At 52.6% G+C, this 5,961-nt stretch overlaps 1 non-coding gene across 1 annotated transcript; it reads left to right on the forward strand.

Moving 5' to 3' along the window:
- Positions 1–4,439: 4,439 nt before the first annotated feature.
- Positions 4,440–4,602, forward strand: LOC115872122. Its single transcript, XR_004047662.1, has one exon. It is a non-coding gene; the product is annotated as a U1 spliceosomal RNA (small nuclear RNA).
- Positions 4,603–5,961: the final 1,359 nt, after the last annotated feature.

A 5,961-nucleotide genomic window follows, 5' to 3' on the forward strand; every position in this document is an offset into this window, starting at 1 on the left:
ATTCCTTTTTGAACCACTACTGAAAAGACAATTTGACCAGCAGAGAGAGAGAAGGGGAAATGAAAAGAGAACAAAGTATCCCTTATACGACTACCGTCTGTCTAATGCAATTTGTCACGCAGAGAGCCTTCCACCAGCACATCCTCCTGGGCCCTGCCTTGCTCTAACGTCATTCTTTTGTTCACCGGTCTCGTGTTTAAGGTGGGCCGTTACCTTCCCTCTCGTGTGGTCTACATTTGTTCTTAAAATGTGTTCTTGATCTCTGCCCTTGGAACAAATTCCGAGGAAGGCTCGTGGTCCTGCCCCATAGTGCCATGATTAGCTGCCCCCACATTATAGACCACCTCCCGGCAACGAGAGTAAGGAACCTAACACCTGAGTACCATTCCCCCACCCCCACCCCAAGCAGTCTTGTCCATTGGTGCAAGGTTACTTTAAGCATTTCTTAGACTAGCTTTCAACAATGAGTGGTTTCACTAACATTCGCAGTCCCTGTCCCCCCTTCTGATGGAACTCAGAGGTGGCATGGTAGTAGCTGGTTACACCCTCAGTTGCTAACCAAAATGCCTGCGGTTCAACCCCACCAACAACTCGGCGGGGATAAGATTCGGCAACCTGCTTCCATACAGGTTCACACTCATGGAAACCCTACGGGGCCCTTCTGGTCAACTGGTCAGCAATGGGTTTGGGCTATCCCTCCCATCTGGGAATGAACGGCTTCTATCTGTCGGGGACTAGAACCTCCAATTTTGGACAATCATGTTAGGTGTACATTGAAGATACTAGCTTTCTCATCACTGTGGCAAACACGTTCTTCATTTTAATGTGATGTTCAATCTTTCATCCTAGTCCTCCCCCCACCCCCTTCAGTGCTGACAAAGTGAGCCTTCTTCCACCACCTGATCATCTGTTTTCTGCTGGGTTCTCTACGATTCATTTTCTGTATAATGCTTTGATGGTTGTCTGCCCCCAGTCTACCTCACCACCACTGACAGAGTTATCTGCTCTGCAGACCCACGTATTCAATAGCTCTTCCTCTTCCCTGTATTCAGCCACACCTACTCTTAGGTCACGTTTTACGCTAAGATTTTGACTTTGCATGGTCTGTTTCTGGATTCAATCCATAGATCTTGGTTGAGCAGATACTATAGGACATCAATACTGGTTCTTTGAACTAGGTTCTAGCACCTAACAAGACTATCTGATTCCTGCTTCAGGGTGTACTTTTTTTTTCTTTTTAAATCACAAATGAAAAGACAATATGGCAATTCACTTGAAGCCCACATGTTCACATCTTGGATAGATCGCCCACGGCCAGTACTGACCAGACCTGTGGTCTTGGCAAGCTCCTCAAGGACCTGGCCCTCAATAGAAGCACAAGAGTGACGCCTACCACACAAGCTCCAGGCCAGCACATAGGCAGCGCTTACTGAGTGTTGCTGGCGTGTTTATCTCCTCAAAATCCACCCTGTGATCCCCTGGAGTTGCATTAGCCCTACGGATGGGTGAGTTTAAACAGGTGTGCAACTCTACCCTTTACTGACGAGGACCTGAGCTATCTTTTCACTATGAAAATCGTTTAAATCTTGTAGCTAAATCCCTTGTTGATCCACACTCTCACCTCCATGACCCCAAGGGACAATGTGGAACAGGGAGTCAGGAGGAATGGGTGAAAAATGACCATCCCTCCTTACAGTGTGTGTGTGTGGTGTGAATGTGATCTCCTGTCAGCATCACCACCCCCCACCACCACCCCACCCCCACGGTAGGCGCAAGCATCATCAATGAGCAAAGAGCACCCTGGCCTCCAGAGTCACTCTGAGTGTGAGGCAGAGCTAGGCCCGGAGCCAGGCTCTCCAACCTCTCTGATACTTGCGAATTCACGGGCAGGTGATTCATGCAAGAGGCAGCCCCCAGAGGAGAGTGGAGCAGAAAACTGACTTTGGGTCAGAGCACATCCTAAAAACCATGGAAGACAAAAAACAAACAAACCATGGAAGACAGTCCACTGCACTTTGGGTAAGTCCCAAAGCCATCTTTGGCCTCCAAGGTCAGCTCTGCCCCCTTCTCAGCTCGCCCGTCTGCCCACTGCGCTTCAGGTGTTCCCGCCCGTCTCCTTTGCAGCCCACGGATTCTCACCCAAGGGTCCGTGCTGCTCCCCCTGCCTGACACTCCCTCCAGCTCTGCATGTGCATGCACAGAGGGCCCCTCTCACTGTCCCTGAGCCGTCCCTACCCATGCCTTCGGGACAGGCAGGTGCTCCCTTCATGTTAGTGTTGACCATTTCCACCTGTATTTGTTTGTCATTTGTTTGAGTCCTGTCCCCCACAAACAGACCACTGAGACGTGCCCAGCTTGTTCACCCCGAGGCCAAACCTTTCCCTATCTGGACAATGGCCCCAAGAAGCAGTGGATGGACGGATGAGAGGGCAGCTAACAGGTCATCTAGCAGCATCCGAGACCAGACACTGGCCATTCCCAGCTGGGTCTCCCCTCCCTGCCAGCTCTTTGGTCATGGTCCCCACCCTCACTGCTCAAAGGGTCAGTATTGGGTCATTCCCTGTGGGCCCTGGAGCCTCGCCTGCTGCTTCTCAGGGTGAGCTTCAGCTCAGGGTCCTGTCAAGGGCAAGAACATGAGGTCCAGGGACTAGCAGAGCCCTGGGCCGGGGCAGGGTCCATTCTCAGCCCAAGGACTTAGTTCCTCAGCCTGCCCAGACCCGCCATTGGTAATCAGCGGCCTGCCACGACCAGCCAGCTGAAGCGAATCAGCTCCAGTGAAGTGAGCCACATCAGGCTCCCAGCGGCCAACTTCCAGAGTGGCCAAGTGAGCCGCAGCAAAGGGTCACTGCCCGCCATGCGCTGCTGCCCTCGGCTGCCCTGGGACACTGCTGTCACACATCCCCCAGTGCCTGCCCTGCTCAGCTCTGTCCTGGCTCCTGCCGCTCCCCTCCTCCCTAGGCTAGGAAACGGCACCGGGCTTGAAGGCAACGTCCTGGGGTCAGGCTTCTCTGGGGTCCTCCCATGGAACCTTCCTTGTGGGTCCCGTCCCCCTCAGCCTCATCTCCTGTCTCAGCAGAACTAGAACAAAGCCACTGATCTGCTTCACCAGATTTTGAGAATCCAGTGACATCGTGTTTGTAAACACTGCAAACTGGGAGGAAATCACAAAATAATGAGATGTGATTGGATGGTGAGCAAGCGGCATCTTTTTCCTTCTCCGCTTCATCCTTCCAGGCCTGGTTCCAAGGTCACCGCTATCCCCAGCTGTCTTCCCTGGGCTAGGCACAGACGCCTCCCCCGCCCTTCCCTTCTCCACCAGTCCAGAACTGGGGTTCTTCACTGCCCCACAACGGCCCACGCTATGTCCTCGTACCGTGCACATGTAAGCCCTTTCCACCCTCATCTTTAGGCCTGCTAATTAGAGTTCGCTAGCACCAGGCATGTGACCAAGGACACTGAGCAGGACATGGAGAAAGCGGGACAATGTCCGCCCTGCTCCTGCACTGGCCATGCTGGAACCGCCCCGTTCATCCCAGACAAGCTCTCTAGCCATTGCTTCTGCCAGGCCAAGGCCCGTGGTGAACATGGCATACATATGTGTTCTAAGTGTTTGAGCCTGGGGACCACCCGGGGTGCTGGGATCTAGCTGGAGAGGACTTGGATGTGGGGACAACACAGGAGGGATGTGGGGCGAGGAAGGTGCGGGAGGCCGAGCTGGATGACAGTGGCATGCTCTGTGGGCATCGGCCTCACCTGACAGCCCTCCCACGCGTGCTGCCCCGAACTCACAGTGAAACAGCGCCCACAGCAACCCGAGGGAGGAGTCAGCTCCGCAGCACGTGGGCTCCCACCCACAGAGCGGCCACTGAGACCGAGTCAACGACAAATGCTCTCTCCTTGCTCGCTCGCGCAGTGCGCCCAGGGCACGGAAACCCGGTGCTCTCCGGTCGACTGGTCTTCCGATTGTTGTGCCCCTAAAACATATTTTAAGTTAAAAAGTGGCTGTCGCGTGGACTCGCGGTGCCCCAGGTGGGTCGGAGTGGTCTTGAGCTCCATGGGGTTCTCAGTGGCCGGTTTTTGAGCGTCGCGCTCCAGCTCTCTCCCACCGCACCTCTGGGTGGACTGGAGCCCAGACACGGACCTTGGAGCTCACAGCTCCAATGTGTGCGCGCATTTGGACCACATGATTCCACACACTAGCCCAATTATGTGTGTTACACAACAAAAACAAACTATAGAGACTTCTGAAGGAAGAAATAAAAAATACTATTTTAAAATAATTTTTGTCTTGTTTATCAAGAGTACAATTACTTGGAACCTCCCAAAATACAGTACTATTAAATAACCTTCGAGAGGATAGCAGTAAAATAAATAAGTAAATAAAGAGGATAGCAGTATTCATAGTAACAATATTTTTAACGAGAAGAATGTGATTAGTAATACTTACCTGGCAGGGGAGGTACCATGATCACGAAGGTGGTTTTCCCAGGGTGAGGCTCACCCATTGCACTCCAAATGTGCTGACCCCTGCGATTTCCCAAATGTGGGAGACTCGACTGCATAATTTGTGGCAGTGGGGGACTGCATTCGCGCTCTCCCCTACTCCAAAAACCAAGAATGTGATTGGCAATGCTTCTCTCTTCCACAGCAGTAAGAACCCACTGCCATCAAGTTGACTCTGGCGCACAGGGACCCCCAGTCAGGTTGCGAAGATGGGAGCAGCAGCCTCATCTTGCTCCTGTGGAGTGGCTGGTAGACTTGAACCCCTGACTTTGAGGTGGCAATCCGGTGCTTATCCCAGAGTGCCACAGTCGATCTATTTGATACATGAAGATGCTCAGGGGACCATCACCGCCATCGAGAAGACACCCCAGGGTCCAGAAAGCTCTCCTTGGTGGCCCTGCGCAGGGCATCTCCCCATAACCAGCCCTGGTTACAGATTAAATTGCATTTTCTAGAATTTTAAGTAAATGGGATCACGCAGCAGGTTATCTCACACACATACACTGTTCCTGTGATGCAGCCCTCTGATGTTGAGAACCCCCCACCCCACCACGCCCGCTATGACATGTCATAGTAGTTCATTCCTCTGTTACTGGGGGCTGCTCCATACTGAAACGGTTGGACATTTGGGTTGCATCCAGTCTGGAGTTAATATGAATAACCTGAACATTCACGGGCAAGGGGTTTCTGTGGATGTTTTCATTTCAGTTAATTAATAGCCACACACACATTTGGTTTGGGGTTTTTTTTGGGGGGGCAGTATGTATGCCTGTAGATGGGCATTTTGTTCCCGGTATTCCCAGCAGTCCTCTGTCTCTGCGTGGGCTCTGGAAGCCAAGTTGTTAAGAAGTAGGTATGCAGCCTTCCCCCAAGAGAGGCTGATCCCAGGACCTGGGGGGCAGGTCAGTGTTGAGGGACTGGTTCCCATGCTGACCAAGGACTCCTCCCGATATCTGTCTGCAGCTCCTGGGGCCAGCAGAGAGCAGAGAGCACTCCCTCTGAGTCCCAGAGCCTCCTGGGGAGTCGGGAGGAAGGCTGACCATTGGGCCTTTGCGGGGGACAAGGTAAGTGTACTCAGGAGAGGCGTGGGAAAGGACTACCGACCACTGACCCTCCCTGTGGGTCCCCGTGACCACCCTCTGGCCTGAGGCAAGAGCCTTCTCTCTGGGTGGCCTCCACCTGTCCCGTCCACTTGGCCCGCTCTCCACCTCTCCCTATCCTACTTTCTTCCGTTTTGTTTTTTCAATTAAAAGATAAACTTACATGCAACAGTTGTTAGGGTGCTGGTGTGAATCTATAAAACATAACAAGGGTATTTTAACATAGGTTTGTTTGATGTCCAGAGGGCAGCTTGATCTGATTAAACCCATCAACAAGAGCCTCGGCTACCTACCTGGCTCAGTCAAACGAGTGCTGCCACCTGAGACCCAACTTGGTGTCTGCACATGGACACTGGGT

Source organism: Echinops telfairi, unplaced genomic scaffold (genome assembly GCF_000313985.2).
Source record: "Echinops telfairi isolate 266 unplaced genomic scaffold, ASM31398v2 ScPeMD7_7420;HRSCAF=8458, whole genome shotgun sequence".
NCBI classification, from domain to species: domain Eukaryota; kingdom Metazoa; phylum Chordata; class Mammalia; order Afrosoricida; family Tenrecidae; genus Echinops; species Echinops telfairi.